This window comes from Peromyscus californicus, unplaced genomic scaffold (genome assembly GCF_007827085.1).
Source record: "Peromyscus californicus insignis strain IS unplaced genomic scaffold, ASM782708v3 Scaffold_12__1_contigs__length_115047231, whole genome shotgun sequence".
Lineage (NCBI taxonomy): Eukaryota > Metazoa > Chordata > Mammalia > Rodentia > Cricetidae > Peromyscus > Peromyscus californicus.
This window is the reverse complement of record NW_026294413.1, coordinates 645,603-657,910: the sequence shown is the minus strand read 5'-3', so window position 1 is coordinate 657,910 and position 12,308 is coordinate 645,603. Positions and strand designations below refer to the sequence as shown.

General features: G+C 38.4%; 1 protein-coding gene across 5 annotated transcripts in view; it reads right to left on the bottom strand.

Moving 5' to 3' along the window:
• Fgf14 (fibroblast growth factor 14) overlaps positions 1-12,308 on the bottom strand; it is a 661,678-nt gene that overhangs the window by 153,235 nt on the left and 496,135 nt on the right. Inside the window, exon 1 of one of the 5 annotated variants that reach the window (XM_052732368.1) lies at positions 6,467-6,572. The exons of the other annotated variants lie outside the window; for them this stretch is intronic. The gene's annotated coding sequence lies outside the window, so the exon portion shown is untranslated. Of the gene's footprint in view, positions 1-6,466; positions 6,573-12,308 lie in introns of those variants that run through there. 5 annotated transcript variants of the gene reach the window in all.

Here is a 12,308-nt window from a genome sequence, read left to right as displayed (position 1 = left end):
TGTGCTTAGAGTATATTATGTATGTGTATGAAAATTTGCCCATGAAATTCAATACCATGTATAATAAAAGTATGCAGGCAGGAGGAAGGAAGAGAAAGGGGAGGAGGGATTGAGATGGCAGGGGGGAGGGAGGGAGGTAGAAAGAAGAAGAGGAGGAGGAAGTGAAAGAGGAAGAGGTAAGAAAGGAGAATAGGCAGAGGACAGGATGGGGTAAAGGGTAAAGAACAGCAGTGCTATCCCACAACAAACATATAAAGTCAACAGGTTGACTGATACAACACACTGATCATTAGGAATGAAAGTCAGTGGTCTTGAAGAAATGGAGAAGCAGTGCAGGGGAGCCCTCTCTCCAGAATGTAACATTTTTGAAGATTCCAGGACATGCTGGATAGAAGCACACCCATAAAGGGCTTGGCTCCCCTTTTAAGGTGAGCAGTTGAAGATGAGCATCTGTGGAGACTGGAGGAGCTCACAGAGTACTAGAGAGGAGAAAACTTCCAAGACACAGAGCATCCCCTCAAACACTCAGCTGAAGACTGGTAAATGATTGGAGGAACATAAGGTTGGAAAAGAAGCTATCCAAATGCATGAAAAGTATTGGTGACATAGATGCACAGGACTGAGAACCATGGCCACACTGAAAATTATCACAATTCACAGGGCTCTAAGCAAAGAACAAATACTTGTCTTTCCTCAGTTTTATGAGGAAAAAAAAGCTTCAGCCCTGATTCTGTCTCAAGTTACAAAACTTGAAAACAAGATCTAAAGAGTATAAATTGCTGAGAATAGCAGGGCAACTTAGTAAAATACTCCAAATGAATGCATCAGGACTGAAAGTGATTCCCTGAATCCATGTTTAAAAATAAATAAAGGAGTGAAAGGGGATATAGCAGGCAGTATTTGTAATCCCTGCACTGTGCAGGTGGAGACAGGTGGATACCAAGGCTTGCTGGTCTGCTAGCTGGCCTTGCTGGCCTACTTGGCAAGGAGGATTAATAAAGACCAAGAGACCATATCTAAATAAAACAAAGGTAGACATTACCTGAGAACAACACCTAAGATTGTCCTCTGACTTCCATACCTGCATGTGTACACTTATACACACTCATTTGTATATACATGTATACTCACACATATGAGCACACATATGTACTGTATCTAAGTGACTCAACCAGTCTCAGAATAAGTTCAAGCATAAGATGCATTCAGTACACAAAAAGATGAGGTCAACATATTTAGAATCATATAAAAAATCAGCAACAAAATAAAAACAACTATTCATGGAAAGAAACATAGATATGATCAATAACACAGAAAAATTAGTTAATTTAAAATTACTTAGAACCAATTAAGTTGTTAAATTTAGAATGTTAAGCTAAGTGCACAAAGAGTTATAACTATAACTTGCTGTGGGATGTTCTGTATGGCAAATGTGTTGCTGATTAGTCAATAAATAAAACACTGATTGGCCATTGACTAGGCAGGAAGTGTAGGCGGGACAAGGAGGAGAATAAAGCTGGGAAGTGGAAGACTGAGTGAGAGAGACACTGCCAGCCGCCATGATGACAAACAGCATGTGAAGATGCTGGTAAGCCACAAGCCACGTGGCAAGGTATAGATTAATGGAAATGGATTAATTTAAGCTGTAAGAACAGTTAGCAAGAAGCCTGCCACGGCCATACAGTTTGTAAGCAATATAAGTCTCTGTGTTTACTTGGTCGGGTCTGAGCGGCTGTGGGACTAGCAGGTGAGAGAGATTTGTCCTGACTGTGGGCCAGGCAGGAAAACTTAAGCTACAATAACTTATATTGAAAAGTTCTGCATATATTTATTAGAAAGACAACTAGCTATTGCAGGATATTTGATTACACTGTGAGTCCAGAGATTGCATTATTTACTGGAAAAACCTGTTTCTAGTTGTGGTATGGCTCAGCCATAGCACATACCTTTAATACAGGAGCATTCTGCTTGAATACTATAGAGAAGATTAAATAAAGGTCAAAAGGCCGAGCAAGCAACCAGTTGACAGGTCAACAAGAAAAAATGTAGGGTAAGAGGGAGTCAGGAGGAATAGGAGAGAGAGAGAGAGATGCACAGGAAGTAGAATGGATGGACAATGAGTTGGAGGAGTCTTATTTGAGATAATGTAGGACAAAGTGCCTTCTAGGATGTCAGCAGAGGAGAAAGGTCAGCTGGGTGCTTTCTCTGCCTTTGTGAACTAGCAGGTTTTCACTCCAACATTTAACTCTCAAGTCTTTATTGGTAAAATTAAATGATTAAGATTTAGTAAAACAACAACAACCTCAAACGAACAAACAACAAACAACTACCCTTAAAGGAGATTCTAGGGATAAAATCTACAATGTGTCTGGGGGTGGAGTGGTGACTCAGTGGTTAAGGGCACGGGATGCTCTTCCAGAGGATACAAGCTATATCTCAGCACCCACATGGTGGCTTACAACCAAGTTTAAGTTCAGTCCCAGAGGATCCTATGTCCTCTTCTGGTGTCCACATGTACCAGGCATGTATGTAGTGCACACACATACTTGAGACAAAACATCCACACACATAAATAAATAATTTTTAAACATCTACAATACATTGAATAAAAATGTATGTATTGAGATTAAAACTAGTTGGTAATTGAATAATAAAAAAATAATGAACCCTAAGGCACAGCAGAAGCAATTGTTCAGAATGAAATCCAGAGGAAAAAAGTTTAGAAAATTAAAAATTACCAGAGCTTCAGGGAACTTTGGCAACAACTTCAAGAAAGTTGATATATTTAATTAGGATCTCAGTATGACTGCAAGGAAGGAAGGAAGGAAGGAAGGATGAAGGAAGGGAGGAAGAGAGGGAGAATAATAGCTTGAAAAATTCCAAACTAATGAAAAGTATCAGCAGAAAGATTTGAATAACTGTATGAATCCAAAGATAAGACAAGAGAGGAAACTGAGCCACAACACAAAATTAAGTAGTTGAAACCATCTGATGAAGAGGCAATCTGTTTGGGTTTTTTGTTCTTATTACTTCCTGGGGTGCCTGGAGGGGACTGCCTTACAAAAGAACAAAGATGAAAAAGTCAGGAGTTTTCTTGTTTATAACAATTCAAACAAGATGACAATGGAGCAGCCTTTAATTGAAATAAAAAAGTGTCATAAGATTTTAAGCCCAATGAAAATGTCACTTAAAAATCAAAGGTAAAGAGAATGTTTCCACACAGCAGAATCTCTTCAGCAGACCTTATGTATAAGAAATTTTACAGGAGCTCCCTTAGGACAAGGAAAGGGACAGCTGGAAAGCAACAGGAGTCTGAAGGAGCCCAGAAGATGACAAATGTGCAGGACAATAAAGAGCTGTCATTTTATCGTTGCCCACATGTCTTTACAGTTGACCATTTAAGCCAAAATAATAATTATGTGAAGTCAGATTTTTAAGATGTAATGGCCAATCATGATTGACAGTTTGATGGGACTAAAAAATCACAAGAGGGCACCACCTCTGACTGTGTCTGTATGGACATTTCCAGTTTTAACTGATAATGAGGGATCCACCCTGCACCAATCCACAGGCTGGAATTCCAGACTATGTAAAAAGGTGAAACCAAGCCCAGCAGCTGCTGTGGAATGTCATTCTGTATGCTGTGAATGTGTGTTGCTCCGATTGGTTGATTAAACTCTGATTGGCCAGTAGTCAGGTAGGAAGTATAGGCGGGATAAGCAGACTAGTAGAATGCTGGGAAGAAGAAGATTGAGTCAGGAGTCGCCACCCAGACACAGAGGAAGCAAGATGACAAAGCAGAACTGAGAAAAGGTACCAAGCCACATGGCTAAACATAGATAAGAATGATGGGTTAATTTAAGTGTAAGAGCTAGTCAGCAGTTAACCTGAGCTAATGACTGAGCAGTTGTAATTAATATAAGCCTCTGTGTGTTTACTTGGGGGATGTGAGTGGGAGAGGTTTCCAGATATATTCAAAGGTAAAGAACTTAAATTTATTCTCATTTTATTTTTTATTATGTGTGTATGTTGGGGGGTGGGGGTTTATGTGCTAAATGTGTGGAAGTGTCAGCAAGAACTGGAAGATGGTGTTGGATTCCTTGGAGCCCAAGTAAAAAGTTGTTGGGAGTAATTCCTTGGAATTCATGGTGAGAACCAAACTTGGAGCATCCACAATAGCTAGTGCTCTTAACCTCTGAGACCCAATGTTTTTCAAGTGTTCCTAATGAACAGTAACATTCCATAGAAAATGTAAATTTTTTTACTTCTATGTGACGAGGTGAACCTCAAATGGAAACTTTATTGTGTGACCGCCCAAATCACACACAACAGTACCAAGCCCCCAATAATTCATGATGTGACTGCATTTGGAAACACAACATTTAAATATCTCATTTATATGTGAGAACCTTAGGAAAGGCTTGATTACAGTAGGACTGATGTCTTTATAAGATGAGATTAAGACACAAAGTATCACAGAGGGAGACTGTGTGAGAACACAGGGAGAAGCAATGGGAAGATGCTCAGGAGTAACTACCCCGGTCAAGATCATGGCATCAGCCTTTCAGCAGCTACAACTGTGAGAAAATGCATTTCTGTGTAAGTCCCAGGTTGTGACATTCCATTAAGATATCTCTAGCATACTTATATAAATAGTGCCAATGAAAAATAAGGCTTAACTACAATGGTTGGCAACTTAGAGATATTGAAAAACTATGGGCCAGGCGGTGGTGGCACACGCCTTTAATCCTAGCACTTGGAAGGCAAAGCCAGGGAGATCTCTGTGAGTTAGAGGCCAGCCTGGGCTACAGAGCGAGATCCAGGACAGGCTCCAAAGCTACACAGAGAAACCTTGTCTCGAAAAAAACCCAAACCAAAACAAACAAACAAAACTATGTAAGGCTGGCAAGATAGGCCTGTAGGTAAAAGTGCTTGCTGACAACCTGAGTTCAATCCCCCAGGCCACATGGTAGAAGGAGAAAACTACCTTCAACTAGTTGTCTTCTGACCCTCACACACACACTAATAATGAGTAAAATGAAGGTGAACATAAATAAATAATTTTAAGCTAGGTAGCTGAAGAGGAGAAAATTTTTTTTCTGTACCTCCCATTTCCCAATGTTTCTTTTATGTTATTATGTTTGAAGAATCAAATTTATCCCTGACTTTCTATCTCAACATTAGCACAATGCATTCTGTAGAAATTTTTAGTGTTAGGGAATTATACAATGTCTTTTTCATGTTCAGTTTCTTTCATTATATAAAGACCTTGCTAATGTTTCTGAAGACATATATTCTTCCCACATTGGGTAATAGGTTGCAAACCACTAATCAAATGCTAAATATGAAGTGATGTTTCATTAGATAAAAAAAAAAGGTGGCTTTCCTGTGTGCTCATTTGACCTCAGAATTTCTGATGAATGATATCTATCTGCTTCTGCAGCTCTCACCAGGTGAAACGTAAAGAAAATCTGAATCTGAGAACACATAGGATTTGCCTGGGATTACCCAGGTAGAAAGGAGTGGGTGTGTTCTAATTTCCAGATGTTTATAGCTCTGGAATTACCCAGCTTTGCCATGCTGATTTGTGTTTGTGAACATGCCTTTAGAGTTGTTAGACACTTCTTTATTCAAATTATCAACTAAGTCTCCACACCTGCCACAATATGACTTTGCATCGAAGGTCTGTTTCAGTATCTCCTTCTTATGCAATGGTCACTTTTCATCCTTGTTAGGGAAAAAGGTATCATTTGGAGTGTTTTCTTTTTCTTTTCATTTTCTATGCATGTACGTGTTTATATGTATATACAATATTAATGTACATTTGTTCATGTGAGTGCATATGTGCCTTTTTTTAATATGAGAGTTAAGGATTCAACTTATGCCCTTGTACTTTCAAGGGAAACAAATAACCAACTGAGCCTTCTTCTCAGACCCTCATTTATGTATTTGAAAAGCCATCATTAATATTCTAGCATTAAATTATTTTTAGGCAATAAAATATACAAGCAAAAACAGGAGAAAAGGCATTGTTCCTCCAGGTGTAAAATACCATGTTGAAGTTCTGATACATAATTTGATTCATGTCAGGAAGATGTTGATGTGCCAATTCCAGAGCTTTTCTGAGAGGTTTGGGGTCCTATGATGATTTTATTACTGTCCTGCCAAAGGATAGCTGTCAGATAAGGAAAATCCCCTTCTTAAATAGTAGCACTGAGGAAAAATGTCACGAAATCAGACAAAGAAAATCATAAACAGGAATAAGGTGAGAGATGGGAGATTAATGTGTGAGGTCAGTGTACTGTGTGTCAGAAGTAAGGAGACTGGCACATAGTATTAAAAAAACAATTATTTGACAGTATTATAAAAAAGAGGATCAGTGACTAAGGTTAAAGACATATGGAGCTTGAATAACAAGAAAACAATAAGGAATGGACAACTCAAAGCCAAACTTAAAAAGAAGTACCTTTGCCAGGCGGCAGTGGTGCACGCCTTTAATCCCAGCACTCGGGAGGCAGAGCCAGGCGGATCTCTGTGAGTTTGAGGCCAGCCTGGTCTACAGAGTGACATCCAGGACAGGCACCAAAAGTACATGGAGAAACCCTGTCTTGAAAAACCAAAAAAAAAAAAAAAAAAGTACATTTATTTTGTGCACATGATATTTGTCTTAAAAAAGTATACCCCTCATGTAAACTCTTAGTTTTCTCCTAAAGCAAAGTATCATATATTACAGCAAGACACTTAACATGAAGGTTTCTTTCTAAGTCTTTAGCATGTTTTGGAAACAAAAGAAAATGTTCTTTTCCACTTTATTTACTGTTTAACCACATTTGGCTGTTAGAAAGGCCTGGTAAAACCTAATTAAGATAAAGACACTCTTAACACGGTAATTCTCTTATAAGCAGAGAGGAAATCTCTGTACTTTATAATTACATAGGCCATTGAACATGTGAAGCACAAGGAATTAGGCTTCTTATGACTCACTACCATGCCTCAGAAAACCCCCACTTCAGTGTTAACTGGTTTAAGGGGAAATGAATTTGCAGAAAACTAGGAGGCAGTCTGTCCCCAGACCCATCCTATAGTCTCCAGGAACAAAACCTAACATTTGGCTGTGGCTTCCTCCCTGCAGTACAGTGGGAAAAACACTTCAATTGAATCACTCAGCTGGGTGGTTTGAGGTAAGTCATAGATTCCAAGAGTCCTCTGTAAAGTGGACATAAAATACCTGCCAACCAATGTCACAGGATGCTAAGGAAATCTCACGCAATACTTTAAGGAGTGAGGAGCATTGTCAAGGAATGAGTCTAAAAACAGTGGGCAAGTATCCAAACCTTGGGAGTCTGGTTTGTTCTAGTAGAACAGAATCTAAAAATATGCCAAGAACATAGTATGGCAATAAATTCAAGAAGGCAAGAGGCAGGGTCCTATGTAGTTGGCTTATGTTGGTTTTCCAGCTGCTGCACTGTTGGATATTATGAATGTCATTAAAATGTGTGAACATACTGTAGGTAGTACAGCCTCTCCCTGAATTGGGGACAGTGGGCCAGTAGCAAATACATAGCTCTGAGCTATATAGGAGCTAGACATTATGGGATGGAGTTTTACAGAGGCTGGCTGATCACATTAGCTACCCACTAGGCACAAATGGTTGTTTCCTCTTCAGCCTTAAATCATCTATGTATTTGTTATTTTATCATGGAGCTTTCCTGTCTCCTGCATCTGGAGCTGCATGAAACCAGCCAGTCCACCTTATTTCAATGTCACTGCAGCATTAACTGTGTCCTGTTACTTGTGATTACCTCTCTCTGGGATTGTCTTGTTATAAGCGGTCAAAATAAAGGTCCTCTAAAACTGCCTATATCCTCATTCCCAATATTAGTAAACATGCGACATTACAAGGCCCAGGAGTCTCACCAGATAAATTGGAGGACCAGGCTAATGAAATTATCATGGGCTATTGAGTCTCCCCAAGGATAATTATAGGATATTTGACAGACAGTGAAACAGAGTATACTAGCTTCATTTCTGTTGCTGTGATAAAATAACCTACAAAAAGCAACTTAAGAGAATGGGTTAATTTTAGCTCACAATTCCAAGTTACAGCCTATTATATAACAAGGAAATCAGGGTAGCAAGAACTGGTGGCTAGTCATATCACATACACAGCCAAGAGCAAAGAGAAGGGCTAGAGAGAGAGCTCAGTGGTTAAAGCATTGCCTTGCAGGTTCAGATACCTAGAACCCAAATAAAAAACAATGGGTGGATGTCATGATCAGCTGTAATTCCAGCCTCATAAGTGATTCTCTCAGAGCAAGCAGGATAGGAAGGCTAGCCATATTGAAGGGTTCTGGGATTGACTGAGAGACCCTACCTCACTAAATAACATGACAGAGTGATGGAAGATGATTCTAAACAACCTTGGGTCTCTACTTGTATGCATGTGCATATATACACAGGTGTGCCCACATTCATATAAGCATGCACACACAATCCTCTCCATACATACACACTCCATATACATACTCATGAACACAGGGTGAGCAAAAACAAGGTAGAGGCAGCTGAACACATACATCTTACTACTCAGCTAACCTTCCTCACTTTAAGTAGTTCATACTGAAACCAGTGTCTAAGTAACTTCCTGTTGTCGTATTTTTGTTGTGATTATATGCATCACAGATCTTTTACAAAATTAATCATCTGATGCTTAAGAAATATATTACTTTTTACAAATCCGTTGTCCAATTTGTAAAAAATCCTTGAGATTTCAGTTCTTTTTGAAGCCAGTGTGATCCTTTAATTTCTTTAAAACGTCTTACATTCTTATAATAAGGGCATCCTGCTGTGGATATCATTCTGTATAAATAAAACACTGATTGGCCAGTGGCCAGGCAGGAAGTATAGGCGGGACAAGGAGAGAGGAGAATTCTGGGAAGTGGAAGGCAAAGGAGGGAGACACTGCCAGCCTCTGCTATGAGAAGCAGCATGTGAAGATGCCGGTAAGCCACAAGCCACATGGCAAGGTATAGATTTATAAAAATGGATTAATTTAAGATGTAAGAACTAGATAGCAAGAAGCCTACCACGGCCATACAGTTTGTAAGCAATATAAGTCTCTGTGTTTACTTGGTTGGGTCTAAGCGGCTGTGGGACTGGCTGGTGACAGAGATTTGTCCTGACTGTGGGCCAGGCAGGAAAACTCTAGCTACAAAGCATCCACTCCAACATGCAGTCCTGTCAAATGTATCTATTTACCTATTGCTTCTTTCTTTGCTCCTATATTTCACACTATAGTTCACTTGTTCCAAGTTGATTTTATACAGGAAAAAAGTTGTTTCTTTTTTCCTTGATAAACCATGTTTTCTCATTTTTTCCAAAGACTTGTTCAAAAAGACAAAATATTTTAATAACGGATGAAAAATAATGACTCTCATTCACTTAACAGTGAGGCACATATGCAACTTTACAAGATAAACAACTAGCAAATTTAAGTGTACAGGATAGAAATGCATTAATTCACAGAAGCAAGTTCCTATATTTTACATTAAGAAGTAGAAAAAAATCTGATGATTGACCTGAGAAGGCTGAGCCCACAGTGAATAGCACCATCCCTAGACAGGTAGTTCCTGGCTATTAAAGAAAGTCAGTTGACTATGAGCCAGAGAATGAACCAGCAAACAGTGTCCCATCATGGTTTCTGCTTCAGGTTCTGTTTGTTGTAAGAAACATTCCTCTGAATTGCAGTATTCTCTTTTGACTGAAATATTTGCTCCAAGAAGAAAAGAGGTGGTCACCAGACTCTGTTGGTAAACAGCAGATAAGTAAAAGCTCACAGTCTGGGAGAGCAAAATATTGCAAGGTTCTTAAAGGCCCTTACCAACAGAGTAAAATGGAGTAGACAGTTGCTGAAGGTGGAGACTGACCAGGCGAAGAGAAGGAAGAAAGACACTGGGAATATGGATCTGCCTATGAGCTGTCTAGAGGGCTTCTGGGTTGCAGTTTTTAGGTTATCACCCATGTTGGTGTGGGATTTCTGGTAATGTAGCTGCTTTTGAAGGATCCCTGCTACTTCTACATAACTCCTCACCCATACTCCTGCTGGTAACCCATTAAAAATATTAGTTCAACAAATGGAATGTTGATGCAATCATTGCTTTGATCTGTCTTGGGCTACCTTTCTGGAATGAGATGTGTATGTGTGTGTCTGTGTGTATGTTTGTGTTTTGTCTATACCTAGAGAAAGTCTGTCATACAACACTGTTTAAGTTCTTGCCTTGGCTTCCTTTGGTGACATATTGTGATCTGGAAGTGTAAGTGGAATATATCCTTTCCTCCCCTAAGTTGCTTTTGTTTAGAGTGTTTTATCACAGCAACATTAAGAAAACTAGGACAACTCCTTAGTACAAATTTTATGACTATCAAAAGTATACTTAGGTCTTGTCTGTTTTAAAACTGTATTTGCCAAAATTCCAGTTCAACTAGTGTGACCCCTTAGCTGCTAAACCATTCCTCGAGAGGTCTATGAATTTTATTCTATAGTGTAGAAAACTGTGCTCACCCAAGGGAGCTTAAACACCACAGTCAAAGGAAGGAGATCTCAGTGGCAAAGAAATATGTTTATTTCCTTTTCAGATGAAGAGATGAAAAACGATGTTTTGTTAGAAACCCAAGGAAAGTTGTCTTTATTCTTGTGTGTCTAGGAATGTGTGAGGGTTGACACACTGGCATATATCTGTGTGTGTGTGTGTGTGTGTGTGTGTTATTTTAAACGGCATCTGCTATACCATATCACTGTAAATCAAGTCATCAAAAGAAACAAGAATTCTTTCTTATCTAGACTCTCAATTACCAATGAGTGCATAATAGGAATTTGACATTTTTGTAGTCTCATCTATATTTTGGGATTAAGGTATGCTTAAAATAAATTGAAAATAGATGATTTTTGAAATTTTATCAAGGGAGAATATAATAAATTATATTATAGTTCAAATAAAGTTAAGAAATATAAAGGTAAATATCCCACAGTCTTTACGTTTTTCTTCCAACCCATATTTTCAAACTGAATTATATTAATATTTGTGGGAGAGAAAATTTGATGTGAAGGGATTATATTGTTGTTTGTGTAATTCATGTTTGAATACAGTGTCCATTTTTGTCCCATTCTGTGGTTGCTCCTCACTTGACATGAGCATAGAATCTGATGGTTTACAAAACCCACTCATATGTTTTATTCCATTTGAGTCCTACTTCCTTCAGGGATAAGTTTAATACAGAGATGCAAATTAAATTACTTGGAAAATAACGAGTCATATGTGTAAGATAACACAGCCCTAATAAGAAAACACTCTGTGATATGCAGGTCATTGGGGGTGGGACTTAAACCAGTATTCACATGAAAATGTACTGAAAATGTTCTAGTGAAAATGTTTAGGTTTCTTGTTAGAACTATTGCAGTTTCTCATGAGAGCTTGGACTTTGAAAACGTTATTGCCCTGACGGATAGTAGATCTTTTATTCCCTCTTCCTTGTAAACATTAAGAGCTAAAACTAAATTAGATTACACACAAATCTTTACACTGAATTTTTCAGGTGAATTCACAGACTTTCAATGTTCTGGAAAGTAGTTTGATAATCTACAACATGGTTGCTCTTAGCAACTGACAGGAAATGAGCTGAAGTATAACCTAATTTTTGCAACAGAACACAAAAGACTTAAAATAATCTCATTTGGCAATGTCAGCAGCATAATAGCATGAAACACACAACACATAAAAGACATATACTCAGAAACAATTGTTGACAAAAATATCCCTCTTTGCCCCAGATTTCACCAGAAATTACAACTGAATGTAGATTCAATAGGTGTATTGGGAAAGATTGTGTTTGATCAAAACCTGGCCAAGATCTTTCTTCCTAAAATTTAAAATGCTCTGGAAATTTGATCTGAAGTCTTGATCATAACTGACATAACATAAAATTCTCAATTTTTGCCACTATAATGATTTCCTTTATGTATCCAGGAAATTAGGAAGAAAAAGGAACAGATTTCCTGAGGAGAGTGGGCAGACACAAAGGACTTGACGGACCAATGCCCTCAGAAGGAAAAGTGAGCAGGCAGAAGGAGAAGTCCCAGTGCCCTGTGCTGGACATCACTCTTTACAGAATGTCCTATATCAAAGGTGTAAGAAAGTTAAAAATCTAGATTAGAGCATTTTGTTCTATATAATACTAAAGAGACCAAAATTGGAGTTTAAAGTAATGATGACAAATACCAAAGCTCTTTGTCAGAATGTTTGTAAACCTAT